This window comes from Canis lupus, chromosome 22, assembly GCF_011100685.1.
Source record: "Canis lupus familiaris isolate Mischka breed German Shepherd chromosome 22, alternate assembly UU_Cfam_GSD_1.0, whole genome shotgun sequence".
NCBI classification, from domain to species: domain Eukaryota; kingdom Metazoa; phylum Chordata; class Mammalia; order Carnivora; family Canidae; genus Canis; species Canis lupus.
The window spans coordinates 18,358,226-18,372,414 of NC_049243.1; the positions used below are offsets into that span (position 1 = coordinate 18,358,226).

At 35.5% G+C, this 14,189-nt stretch overlaps 2 long non-coding RNA genes across 3 annotated transcripts in view; both read left to right on the plus strand.

Annotated features, from left to right (window-relative positions):
• The first annotated feature begins 1,292 nt into the window (after positions 1-1,292).
• LOC610091 overlaps positions 1,293-14,189 on the plus strand; it is a 40,132-nt gene continuing 27,235 nt past the window's right edge. Inside the window, exons 1-2 of one of the 2 annotated variants that reach the window (XR_005376341.1) lie at positions 1,293-1,576; positions 11,345-11,415. This is a non-coding gene — a long non-coding RNA (uncharacterized LOC610091). The remainder of the gene's footprint in view (positions 1,577-11,344; positions 11,416-14,189) is intronic. The other variant, XR_005376342.1, reaches the window with a different exon arrangement.
• LOC119877405 lies at positions 1,587-7,230 on the plus strand. The gene is made up of 2 exons (XR_005376344.1): positions 1,587-2,046; positions 7,167-7,230. It is a non-coding gene; the product is annotated as an uncharacterized LOC119877405 (long non-coding RNA).

Consider the following 14,189-nt stretch of genomic DNA (forward strand, 5'->3'; position numbering starts at 1 on the left):
TTAAGGGAGAATGCCACACTGATAGAACCTTGGTATTGACAAGAAATCTGGAGAGAACATTTATACAATCTTAAGACCTAGACAGGGTGACTTTAAAATAATCTTTCAAAGTGGAAAACTGGCTGAGAATGTGTACGATCTACAACATCAAGGTTTTTCATGGGCAGAGTGAAACAAGGATTTCTAAATGAGGATTGAGTAAGGTGTTAGTTTTTATTCACCGCTATTTTAATTTGTTCAAAGGTTTATCTTTCACGTGGCAAATATTTCCTGAAGCAAGTTGCTTTGTCATTTTTATGTGGTTCCAGTATTTTTAGCTCAGAAATAGAAAAGTATAATTGTTTCAGTTCCCAACACTTAAACTTTCACAACATATTGAAAGTTGCAAGTGGAATATTTGAGAAAGGATTACAGATTAATAAAAATATTTGTTCATTAATATTTTGACTATTAAACTATAATTTGTAACCTCACCTAAAATAGATATCTGTAAAACAACTTAAATATTTGTTTTTAAAAATATGAAAAAATAGTTAAAAACATTATTTTGAGGGACACCTGGGTGGCTCAGTAGTTGAGCATATGCCTTCAGCTCAGGGCCTGATCCCAGGGTCCTGAGATGGAGTCTGCATTGGGCTGGGGGTGTGTGTGTGGGGGTGGGAGGAGCCTGCTTTTCCTGGAGAAGCTGGGATCGAGTCCCACGTCGGGCTCCCTGCATGGAGCCTGCTTCTCCCTCAGCCTCTCTCTGTCTCTCTGTCTCTTGTGAATAAATAAATAAAATCTTAAAAAAAAATGCCAGTTAAAATATTTCCCACTTTTCTTCTCCCTAAGAAAAAGTAATAAATATTGTGATGTAAATTGATTTTTTTTAAAAGATCTTATTTATTTATGAGAAACACAGAGAGAAAGAGAGGCAGAGACACAGGCAGAAGGAGAAGCAGGCTTTATGGAGGGAGTCCCATGTGGGACTTGAACCCGGATCTTCAGGACCACACCCTGGGTCGCAGGCAGGCGCTAAACTGCTGAGCCACCCCGGGATCCCAGGGTGTAAATGGATTAATTCACATTATAGTACGCTTTTCAGTTTGATTCAAGTTCAATTTAAAATTGAATTTGATTGTTTTGATAAAGTTAATTCAAATATCGGGACCCACCAAACGGAGGCCTGCCCAGGACCCAGCTTTCTAAACCAGGCAGGTTGCAATTAGGGCAAGCACCTGTCCAGGACGCCTGCTTCCCACGCTCCGACGCAGCCTTAGCCCCGCCCCCCCACGCGAGAAATCAGGAGCGGCTCGCCCTATAAGGAAATTCCCCGCCTCCCAGCCCATCATGCCTTGCTGCTGACTTCCGGTTCTCCAGCGGTATAAAGCGGCGGCTCCGGGCCAAATTTCAGGAGAAGCGTTGGTGCGAGCCTCTTGGCTCTTCTGACCTGGGATCGTTTTCCCTGGAATAAATGGTGTCAGACTCGTTACTAAATAGTCTGACAACAAGAGGGGACGAGCCCATGGCTGCCGAAGGTTCCAGGTCAGCCCCCAGAGCCCGGTGAAGCCACTCTACCTTCCGCTCGCTCTTCGCGGTAAGTTTTCCTCAGACTGAGCTCCCCTCATTTCCGGTTCTGAGCGCTCTGCGCTTTTTGTCTTAAGCCTTCTGAGTGGAAAACTGGGATAGGAGAGACTCTAGATTTTTCACAGTGAGAACTAGTGGGGCGCACACAGCCTCCAGAAAAACATACCATCAGTTGATTTAGGATTATTTTCATAGGGAAAAATAATGGGTGTACCTCCTAAAAACAGCATGAAAACGCCATTGAGGCGTCACAAAAGCCCTGAGGTAAGTCCACAGCTTAGTAAGGACGCAGTTTTCTTCCCCTTTATGATGGTGAATTCGGTTGACCATATTGAAGTCCATCAGAAAAGTCATAATTAAGAAAATACGGTTTTACGTATGTCTAATAGCACTCTACAATGTACATTTTAAAGCCAGCATTAATATAACAAGTACTATAAATTCACGTTATCTTCAGTCTCAGGTACTCTTCAAAGCAAGGTAAGAGAAGAGTATGCTATCTTGTCATGACATTTCTTTTCAAAATACGTGGTTTAAAGAGGAACGAAAAGAGAAGGTGAGATAAGAAATTTTGAGTTTAACCCCCTAATCTATCTCAGGACTTCGATGAAAGGGCAAAAGTAGCAACAACCAAACAGGCAATACAAAAACTACCACCACCGACAAAATGCCACTTTTTGGAGATTTTGGATTGAACTATGAGAAAAACGTAGATTGGTAGTCTTAAAAAAAAAAAAAAAAAAAAAAAGATTGGTAGTCGGTAGTCTTTATGCTAAATGAGAACTGAAAGTAGCCCATTTGCAAAGCCAAAGTAAAGGAAAACTTTTTTTCATTTTGTTTATGAGAATGCCGGATAATACCCTGCATATGTTAAGATACAGTTTGAGTTTACTCACCTATCCTCTCTGATGTAGAAATACTTTATCCTTTAACATCTGAACTCTATACAGTCCCTGAAATCTTTTCCTTTGTACTCAGATCACCACTAATTTCTTGTTATGTTCCATATTCTAATTAAAATTGCCAGTTAAGGGCAGCCTGGGTGTCTCTGTGGCTTAGCGCCGCCTTCAGCCCAGGGCGTGATCCTGGAGACCCAGGATCGAGTCCCACGTCGGGCTCCCTGCATAGAGCCTGCTTCTCCCTCTGCCTCTCTGTCTCTCTCTCTCTCTGTGTCTCTTGTGAATAAATAAATAAAATCTTTAAAAAAAACAAACAAAAATTGGCAGTTAAAATATTTCCCATTTTTCTTCTCCCTAAGCAAGCCCCCAGCCAAAATTATTGTGATAGTATAATGATTTTGCCAATTCAGGTTCTTTTTGTGTGGAAATATCTTGGAAAAACTGTAGCATATTTCAGGTGCAAAGTGAGCCAGATTCTCTTAGATCTATATATAGATCCCAAGCGAAACTAAAGATATCAAATATGCTTTTGTTTTTCAAATACTGGGTAACCTGATATCCTCTTTTTTTCTGTTTTTTTTTTTTTTTTTATATCTTATATTCCTGAAGTGAATTATAAACTGTGCTGTATTTTCCTTAGTTGTTAAAAATATGTAAATATAAGCTCTTCAGTTATCTTGTGAATATTTGGGGCTGGATTGCTGACTCTGATTTACAGATGATGTTGCTGAGAACTGAATTTCATTTTCATATTTCCAGGAGTTATTTTTGTTTTCATTGTTTAACTGAGAAATAGTTAATCTTTATAGTGTTTAGGGCATATGCATATTTGACTATTAACTTGAAATCTTAAAATATTTTGCTTTTACAAATAAGATAAAAAGATAATGCCCTCAGATCAGATGTTCAACTATGAAAAATACATTGATTCACTATGTAGGTAGAAAACAACACAATTTACTAGTTTGTAAAAATATGATAAACTTTCACTCTCCTAAAGAACTGTTGGGTGGTTTAATGGAATTGACCATTGTTTTTCATCAACCAGTATTTTTATCATCTAAAATATAATTGGACATGTTATTTTGAAGAAATTTGACATAAAGTTTCAGTGTTATCAGTGGACACTTGCATTGTGGCAAGGGAGGTCTCAGTTCTTGGATTCCACCCCATGAAAGTATTACATTGGCATCCGTGTGCGAATAAAGACAGCCAGAGGGAAATAGCAAGCAAAAGCAGTTTATTAAGGACTGTACACTCTCAAGATGGGAGAACGGGCTGGCCCAGAGGTGGCAACTGTGCCAGGGTTAGAGGTGTCTCTTTTGTTAATGCTTACATAGGTTATGGGTTGTACCTATGGTGGTCTCCAACCAATGTTTCCAACTGTCTAAGGGTCTCCTACTACTGGCTGGAGGGAGAGTTTTTGGTCTTACAATGTTCTTGCCAGAATGTCATAGCCATTTTCCCCCACGGTTTAGGGGACGGGGGTTGACATTGCTGTAAATATATTATAATGAAGCTATAGGTTATTATAGGACAAAAGCTTGAAAGAAGAGCACAGGCACTGCACCTGCACTGCTTGTCTGATAGCCCCAGAACGTGGTAAACCACTGTTTGTCACCTTGCCTCCAGCTCATATGTAGCCAATTGCCTACTCTATCATCTACTCATCTACCCTCTTTGTAACTAGATGTCTTCATTACTTTGAACATGAAAATATATTTCTTTAGTGTTACAATACATAGCTGAATCATTCCAACTTCCCTGCTATCACTTTACTTCATATCTCAGAATGTGAGATGCCAAGGCATATTTTGGTTGCAGGAGAAAGATTTTACCATAAAATATGTTCCCAGCACTATGTTAGATACAAGATTTCTTCACCAATAAGGTTTTGTTGTGGAGGCAAACTATTAAATGTCTTCATCTAATCTGTTTTCAGTTTTTCTTCGAAACTTTTCCTTGACATATGTTCTTTAATAGGATTTTGTTGTGTGAAATGCCCTTGTACAAAACCAAGCAGTCTTTAAATGACCACAACAGACTATAAAATCTGTTTCCCACTTCAAGAGGCAAGATTCAGAAAAAAAGCAGTATTTCAGTGAAAACAGTTACTACTTTTCCTTTTTTGACTAGTAAGTCAGATGATATCCCAGTCTCCTTTTTTTATGGCTGAAACCCTCAATATCATAATAATTCAGTCTTGTTTTCTTTGCTACCACCTGCAACATAATTAAATGTATCCAGAGCCATTCCATTTGGATGTATATTTCTACTAGCCCTAAAAACATGTTACTTTTGGGAGAAATTTAATTAAAAAGCAAAGTCTTCTGTGTTCTCAGAAAACCCTTCCACAAAGGTGGAATATAAATAAAACTTTTATTATCGAATAGACATTAGACCAGAATGCTATGCACATCTCAAGCAATCCACTAAAAAAGAGATTGCAAAGACCGAAGGAAATCTTACCTTTTATGTACCCAGGCATATACACCCGATTACTTACATGTTCTTGAGATGATCAGTAACTAGTTCTCTAGTAACAGGACTTGACAGCACCATTTGTCACATGTACTGCATCATAGGTTCTTTTGGTAATTGCAGTGGCCATTTGTGCTTAATTGGCTTTATCCAAAGGAAAAATAAACTTACAGAAGATTTAACAATTTGGTGGGATGTACCCGTGGAAGTTAGGCTCCTACCATTCCACAAACTGGGAGATGAGAGAGCTATCTTATTGATTACATCTCAAAGAGATAGTTGGGACTCCTGAGTGGCTCAGCGGTTGAGTGCCTGCCTTTGGCTCAGGGCGTGACCTGGGTTTCCTGGGTTCCAGTTCCACATTGGGCTCCTCCATGGAGCCTGGTTCTCCCTCTGCTTCTCTCTCTCTCTCTACCCCCCTCCTCTCTCTCATGAAAAAATAAATAAAATCTTAGAGAGAGAGATAGCAGGTCCTTGAGAACAACATTCCTGGGGCAAGCGTGCAGGAGCCTTGTTTACCTTTTGAGAAAATTTACATACATTTATAGAGACAGAAAGTACTTGTAAGTTTTCTTAAGTAAATGATCTAGGAAAAGGATAGTGGGGAGAGGTCTTTTTCTTTACTTTCAACAGATAGATTTCAGACTCTTAACTTTTAATCAGTATTTGCCCTTACACTACTGTATTATTTATCCAGAGGAAAAAGAATCAATAAAGTACTGATTCTTGCAGTTATGTGGCCTGAGAAATTTCACGATTAGCAGTCAGCAAGCTCGAGCCCTGGGAAAGCTGATGGTGTAGTTCCAATCAGATTCCAAAGGCCTGAGAACCAGGAGGAGCTGATGATTTAGTTCTAGTCTGAAAGCTGGCAGGCTCCAGAGTCAGGTGGATCTGATGATTTAGCTAGAACAAAAGCAGGATAGATGTATGACCATGTTCTAGCCCAAGACTATTATCCAGGAGGAGTTCCTTCCGAATGAAGGGTCATTCTTTCTGCTGTTCAGGCTTTCTACTTGTTGGATGAGGGAGAGCACTCTGCTTTACTCAATCTGTTGATTTAAATGTTAATCACATCCCAAATACTCTCAGGAAACACAGAATAATATTTGATCAAACATCCAGACACCTGCTGGCCCAGCCAAATTGACATTAAATTAACCATCACACTGATCAAATTGAGTATCAAAGTACCTAACTTCTTTCTCCGTACATTAAGAAAAGATTATTTTTCACTCAGTGACCTTCAATTTCATGTTTGCATAGCACGTTAGATAGCATTTGAAAAGAATGGATAATATTTTGAAAAATACTATAAGAAGCTTGTTACCTAGAGGTAATACAGTAAGATCTCTACTGATCTCCAAAATAAACTTTTTCTCTGGTAGTTGCGATGTGAATATTACCCTATCTTTCCCGATCTTACACCGATTTTTACCAGAGATGTTCTATAACTCTACTAACTTTTTTTTCTTGTAAGATTCCAAATACTTAATTTTGACTTAGGTATCAATATAACTTTACTCTCTTTTGGTGTATGTCTTGTTTACCAACATTTCAAGCTTCTTTCTGTACAACTCCAGGAATGTATCATTGATAATTCAATGTTAGTCAAAAATCTAATGTATCATTGATACATAATGTATCGATAATTCAATGTTAGTCAAAAATCTAATTTCATCCTAATTTTGTTGATGTATTTCTTTCAGTTTCATCCCACATGATCCAGTTAACTTGCACCTTTCATTGTCCACATGAACTTCTCTTTCTTATCTGTTTCTTCATTATTACCACAATTGGAAATAGTCTCATCTCTATAATTTTGTTTTTAGTATTCTTTATCCTTCAGTGCTCATGTCTGCAGTTGTAATCTCCTTAAATGTTGACACAGGCATCCTCCTGGAAGTGCATCTTTAGTCTTTTGCATATCATAAGTGATTCTCTTACTGTATTTTTCATATTCAAGTCATTCTATCATGCTTGTGTTCATATTTTTATTCTCCAAAATAATTGTTAATTCATAGAGAGTAGGCAATGTTTTTTTTTTTTTTTCTGTTCCTCAACTTCTCTAGCAGTATGTCTTATTTAAATGTTAAATAAATAAGTTGATGTGTACTGATAGCTACACTTAGGTCTCTTTAACATCTTTCAGCCTGTGTATATATCTTGCATGTAGTTATTCCTCTGAGCAAATTTATACTATAAAGAAAAATTTTATTGCAGTTAAATTCAGAGACAGTAACATCAACAGGCCCTTTAAAAACCATTTTTGTGGAAGAAAAAGTGAGTAAACATTTTATTGTCTTTACTAAGCTTAAGTATGTTTAAAAAGCAAGTGATTTTCTTAAGAGCTTAAAAATGCATTTTCATGGTAAAATGTTATATATATATATATATATATTTTTTTACTTGAGCTGATCATTATGTGCCATGAGACTGGAAAATAATTTGTTGAAATAGATTTCAAAGTTAAAATCATACTGTTATTGTCACAGTAAAGTATAATAGCCAGCTAAGGGAATTTGGGGAAATCAACTTTAAAGAATTATCCAAAAAAAAAAAAAAAGTTTCAACTGATTTTTCACCTGTAACCTTTTTTTCTATCATAATTTTCAAAGAAACCTCTGGTTAAATGTGTAAATTTGAGAAAGAAAATAGGATTATAATTTATTGTTTTCATTTTATTTTGAAGTTGCTGTTTTGAATTCAGTTTAACAAAAATATTATGTTATAATCATTTAAATAATAATATTAAAATCCTATAGTAAAATTTTTTCCCATGAGTTATCGAAGAACAGTAGAACAAAATGTAAATGCCATTACAGGCCTACTGGTCATCACCTTGCTGTTATTGAATTACTCCGTGAAATATACCCTCCAGTCAATTGTACAGTGCCGTTTTAGCAGTTTTAAATGGTTCAGCTGATGGGTTTCTTGTTTTTCTCCTGGGAAACTATTACGTAATGTAACTGTAAATTGTTCTGTTGCCAAGAAGATTTTTTTGTGTTGTTGCTTCCATTTTCTTGTTTTAAAATTACAATTCAATTTTCAAATTGTGTAGTTTTGTTAAAAACAAAATGTATATATTGATGTGTTAATGCTATGTTAAATTTATGTATGTTATTTTATACATCACCTGTTTTAGAAATTAATAGAACTAAGTCATTGATCAAACATATTCTAGGTCAGAAAGTATTTTAAGCACTTTGCATATGTTAGCTCATTAAATTTCAAAACCTTTTGAGGTAAATACTGTTTGTTCCATTTTACAGATGAAAAAAGTCATATAAAGATTGAGCATTTCTCGCTCAAGGTAGCCTCACTAGGAAATACTGGAGGAAGAGGTAAAGAATCCAGGTATTATGGTTGTAAAAATCTGCTTTCTCACTGAGTGTGCTTCACTGCTACTTGGCATTTAATTTTTAGCATGGTTAATATTTAACAATGATCAAAATGCAAGTTATTATTTGGAAAATATTTTTTGTTCCTTCCCACTTCAATTCATACTTACTTTTTAGTCCAAACTGTACATTTCAAAAATACATTTCTTGAATATTTAAATGCAGTATCAAAAACAACATGACTTATACATAAGTGCCTCATCTCCTAGTGCATTATACCCGTGCATTATTAGTGTCAGTTTTGTAATTGTATTTAGAATATTGAGTTTATAACATTTTCCATATTACATTTCTGTCTACCATTGTTAGAGAAGTTACTCCACACAATTAAAGGTTGCCTTACTTCCAAGCTCTGTTGGAATTTTGTAAAGAATGTTTATTCATCAGCTTTTAGGAAATTGTCCATTTGGTTTTATTTTATTTTTTAAAAGATTTTTTATTTATTCATGAGAGACCCAAAGGGAGAGAGGGGCAGAGACCTAGGCAGAAGAAGAAGCAGGCTTCAGGCAGGGAGCCAGATGTAGGACTGATTCTGGGACTCCAGGATCATGCCCTGGCCCGAAGGCAGATGCTTAACTGCTGAGCCACCCATGTGTCCTGGAAACTGTCCATTTTAAGTTAGCATCCCTCATTCTCTTATTTTCCTTCATTAGCATTCCTGCATAACCTTGTTAATAAAATGGTTGCTATTATACCAGAGATTATTTTCAAAGGGTAAAATAGTATTGGCCCTATACTCAGAAAATATGAGAAAAACCCACCTAAAATGTCAAATTTCAAATGTCCTAAAATACGTAGCTTTTTTTTTCCCTAGATGAGTGGAGTAAAATAATGGGATCTAAATAGAATGGAAGGAAATATCCTGCCACAAGGATATTATGGAGTGTAGTTGAGACTTTAAAAATAATTTTGTATAATTAGTTTATAAAATATTGAGCTATTTATTCATTTTTGTAAAGCAAGAAATCTAATATAAAATATTTGGAAACATGCTTTTCTCTGCCAGATCCTTTAGCAGAAATTAGAAAACATAATTTATTTCTAGCTTCAGTTCACAAATTTCATGGATTCTATTACACCTTCAAAGATAAACTCTGCAAAGTTATTAAGAGGAAACCCTTACTTTTAGTGAAAAAATTACTTTCCAGTATCACTGATATTCAGAAATTAGGTGGATGATATTATAATAGAATTTTACAAATTTCCTACCTTATACCCAAAGATATAAAAACATAAAAAGGGCTTTAATGCAGTAGACTTATGGCCAGTTAAACTCAATTTTCTATCTTGGATAGTGCAACTCTAGCAATTTAAGGGGTCATGATTGTCATCCATAAGTATCAAATTATTAGTGATGTCCTTCAACCATTCTTAATGCCCTAGATAGCCTATTATTTATCTATCTGCTGTCTCCACTCTCTTCTGTCTGCAATCTTTTTACCACTTTCCTCAAACCTTCGACTGACTCCTGCTTCTCTTGGAGATGTCAAATTAAACATCCTCTTGAGGTCTTCCTTGACTTCTGAGACTAGGCTAAATCCTATTAAAATGTCCTTTATCAAGTTCTTTTTATACGTTACTGAGATTACTAGTGAATTACTTCTTTTAACATAGTAGTTTCTTATCATGTACCTGTTCAATGCATGATTTAATGCCAGGCATTAATTTATTTTAAATCCTGCCCTTTGAGTGTTTTCATACTTTACTACTGAGTAGTACTCTATCAGCCCAAACTGGCTATATAAAATATTATTTTATGTATCTTAAAAACAGTAGGTATATTCTGATCTTCATATTCTATGATAAAGTTTAGAGGTCTGTGTTCTTTTTGCATGTTGCTCATTGTTTCCATACTTTGACAATATCTGCCATTAGCTTCCCTTATTTGAAACATCTAACAGTTCTTCTTTAATCCTTTTATATATGTCAGTTTCACCTCAAGTCACATGCTCTGCTCTCAGAATAGTTGAAGTGTGATGATGATAATTATACACAGTTATTTCGTGGTCAGTAGAACAATTTGGGGGGAGTTTTATTTTTTTCTACCAACATTTCTTCTCATTATTTGGTAATGATAGCACATTGATTGACTATCTTCAAGGAATTAACAAATTCCTTCCTTGGTTATGATGTAGTTCTGAGGAGGATGTCCAATATTGTTAGACATTGTGTTTTTCTAAATAGAATTATGTGATAATTGTCCACAGAACCAACCATATGATTATCTCTAAGCAAATGAAATAATTGATATCAACTTAGTGAATGGTTTCCTCTAGAAGTACTTAAGGAAATTTTTATTTGTTTCTGATGATTTGTAAAAATACACTGTTGAATTGGAAGAACCCAAAAAATCATGCTAAGTGTACATGAAGCATCTATAATATTCCTGGGCATAAACTGTAACTGTGTACAATTTTGGTTTAGTCTATACACCCATAAACCCAAATTCCTTGGTAGATTTCAAACTGTTGACTCTACTATTCTCAACTGTGCTAATAGTTTTCCTTCTTGGAAGAAGGAAAAAAAGAGCAAAACAGTATTTGTGGGAAAGAGTTAACAGCCTTTTTCAATATACAAATATAGTGAAAACTTACTGAATGTACAAATTAAAACTATAAATAATTTTTTATGGTGGCACTTAAAGTGAGATGAAAATGATTTAATATTCCAAATTACTCACTATCCTGAAAAAAACCCTTCATTAACAATATCTCAATTCAGCTTAGACAATCAACATTCTCAGCTATCTTAAAATTTAATTCAAAGCAAGAAATGAAATCAGTAGTGGTGTTTCTAGCATTTTAATGCTGTTTGTTTATTTTTTTCTGAATTAGTATTTCTCTTACATGTTACTAAATTTAGTCATTTCAGAAGAATGAATTTACCTTTGATCTAGGATAAGAAGCTAAACTGAAGATTGATTATTGACTCTGTTCCACTTGGAAGAAAAAAAGTAATTTATGGGAAGTAAGCTGCTAATTGAATACTTTTGTGTTCTAGTCATTATTTCCAAACTTCAAGGACAGAGATCCTCTAGGATTCTACCCAGTATTGAGCTTGCATTCCTGTTGGTAAGTAATGAGCTCATAATTACTTCAGCTCTAGATCAATCACTTCTCTGGTGACTCTTGATAGAGTAAAAACATTTTATACATTGATTTTCCTTATTTAATTCATCTTCTTTCCTATCTTGTTTAGATTCCTTGATCTATTCAGTGTTTATGAAAATTCATTTAAAGATACACAGATGATCTTTTTCATATGTTCTAAATTATCCAATAGAGTGCTTCCAATCTACAAATTGTGTCGGAATGTACACAGAGAAATAGGATAGTATGTGAAAATGTGATTATGGATTAACCTATTTATAGAATTGAACATGTACCCTCCCTTTCAGGGAGAAGGCAGTTAGTAGTGATGGGGGGGGTAAGCATTTGAGTGAGGTTGGTAAGAAACATAGGGGCAGCTGGTAACTGTTTGTTCAGGGTGCTGTACTAAGAAAAATCACCATCAGTGTAACATTCACTAAATAATTTTACTTGTGTAAATTTATTTATTTATTTATTTATTTATTTATTTATTTATTTATTTATTTATTTATTTTTAGCAGGACTGCACGTGGAGCACTGCAGGGAGAAGATTTTTTTTTTTTTTAAGATTTTATTTATTCATGAGAATACACACACAGAGAGAGAGAGAGAGAGAGAGAGGGGCAGAGACACAGGCAGAGGGAGAAGCAGACTCCACACAGGGAACCTGATGTGGGACTCGATCCGGGGACTCCAGGATCACACCCTGGGCCAAAGGCAGGTGCTAAACCGCTGAGCCACCCAGGCTGCCCTGTAAATTTATTTAGAGACCGATTTAGTTGCAAAGACTTCAATTCCAACCAGAAAGCAAGTGAGAAATTACTCTTTGTTGAGTATTCCCCAATTTTGTATTGTCTATTTCAGCATACTGCGATACTGTAGGCCACAAGAAGTTTGACTTTCTTGAAATATTTTAACAGATGATATGGATTGCATGTGTACCACTTAGAATAATTATTAACCCTGACCACTGGGGGTATTTCCAAATGTTCAGGTACTTATGCCACAAATGATCAGTTGGGAGAACTTGGGCCAATTTTGCAACTTCTCTGTGGCTTAATGCTCATGTTTATAAGTGGAAATGATGTGTATATCATAAGTTACTGCAAGGTTTGTGTGGCATTTGCTGTGATATACTTAGAATAATGCATAATGCTTAGTATTCCATGAAAATTAATTATCATTCTGAAATATTTAGGCCTTAGACTGAAAAGATAATCAAAAACATTTTTACTAAATACAAGGAGTTAGTAGTTTTTTTCTTTTGGTTTTATTGTGTTTCTTTGCAATCAATAGCTCATCAATCTGATAAAACACCTTGAAAATTAGCTGAGCTGTTTGATCAATTTTCAGGGATATTGGAAGGGATCAAGAAATTGAACTAAGTGTTCAAAGTACTTTACAACACTAAGTTTATTAGTCAGGAGTTCTTTATTTTGCAAGTGACAGGATCCTATAGAGAAATATCTTAGGGAAAAGGAACACTCTGAGAAAGATAATGTCTGACTGAAAGAAGTGGTGAACAACCTTAGAGCAGAGCATTCAAAGACATAGGTGGGTTTCAGACAAAACACACTCAAATACTGTCATAATCCCATCACTCATCATCTTATCTGCATTCTTCTCAAAACATAAAATTTGTTCCTATCTGGAAATTGTTTCGGACCCATCCACGAAGTAATTTCACGTTGCACATGCTATAATATCTACAGGAAGATCAAGGTTGATTTCTTGATCTGACAGTTCTGTAGTTTCTAGAACAAATGGTCTGTATTTCCCTTATCACCTCCTTTGTCTTCTACTTACTCTTCTCTGGTAACCCCTTTCTCCACTTGGCAGGACTCGATCTCAGCTAAAATCACCTGACTGCCAAATCCAATGATCCATATCCAGTTTGAATCTAATTTGACACAGTTTACTTCTTTAGTAACTGTAGCTTCATTAAGTGTCTTTTCTCTTTTTGTGTACTCAGAATTGCCTTTCAAACTGTCCTCAAGTCCTCCTTAGTGTTTGTTTTCTCTAGTAATCATGCAGGAACTTCTTGATCTCTCACACTACACTCTATGGGCAGTTTTGTTAACACACTTCTCAATGAATGGTGCCATTTGCCTTAAAAGGAAACCTCTGATATGGCTATATTTTGCCTTTCAGATTTATTCAGGACCATAGTATTTTGATTAACTTCTGAATACCTGTTTGAGCTGTTAATACCCACTGTCTTCCTTTCATCTGATTAATGTTTATATGTGTTGTGCTCCTATAATGCAATAGGCATATGGGCATAGATGCTGCGAGAGAAACATGCATTTCTGACAAAGGAGAGGAGTCATGCCTTAAACGTATAATCACAAAATATTTCTTTACTGAGCATAATAGTGCTATGAGGGTGTAAGACATACAGTCTTACACTGGAACAGCATAAAAAGGTGATAACTGCCTCAGTGGATGCCAAGGGAGAATATATGATCCCTTAATACAGGATTGTGGTGCATGAATTGGCCTTACTACTTATATTTTCAGGTCCTCCTATCTGTTCAGTGTATCTTACATTTGAGACTGTCATTGCAAGCAAACTTTGATTATTGGACACACCTTCAAAATTCCTTGGAATTTTAATTTCTAGAATTTTTATAAAAAAGTTCATGCTAGGAGCAATCTCTTCTTGCCCACCCTTAACTCTCATCTCTTTTCTAATAGTGTCAATTTTTTTGTATCTCTTTGAAAATGCTATGTTAGGTAAGGCCTTTGTAATTTCC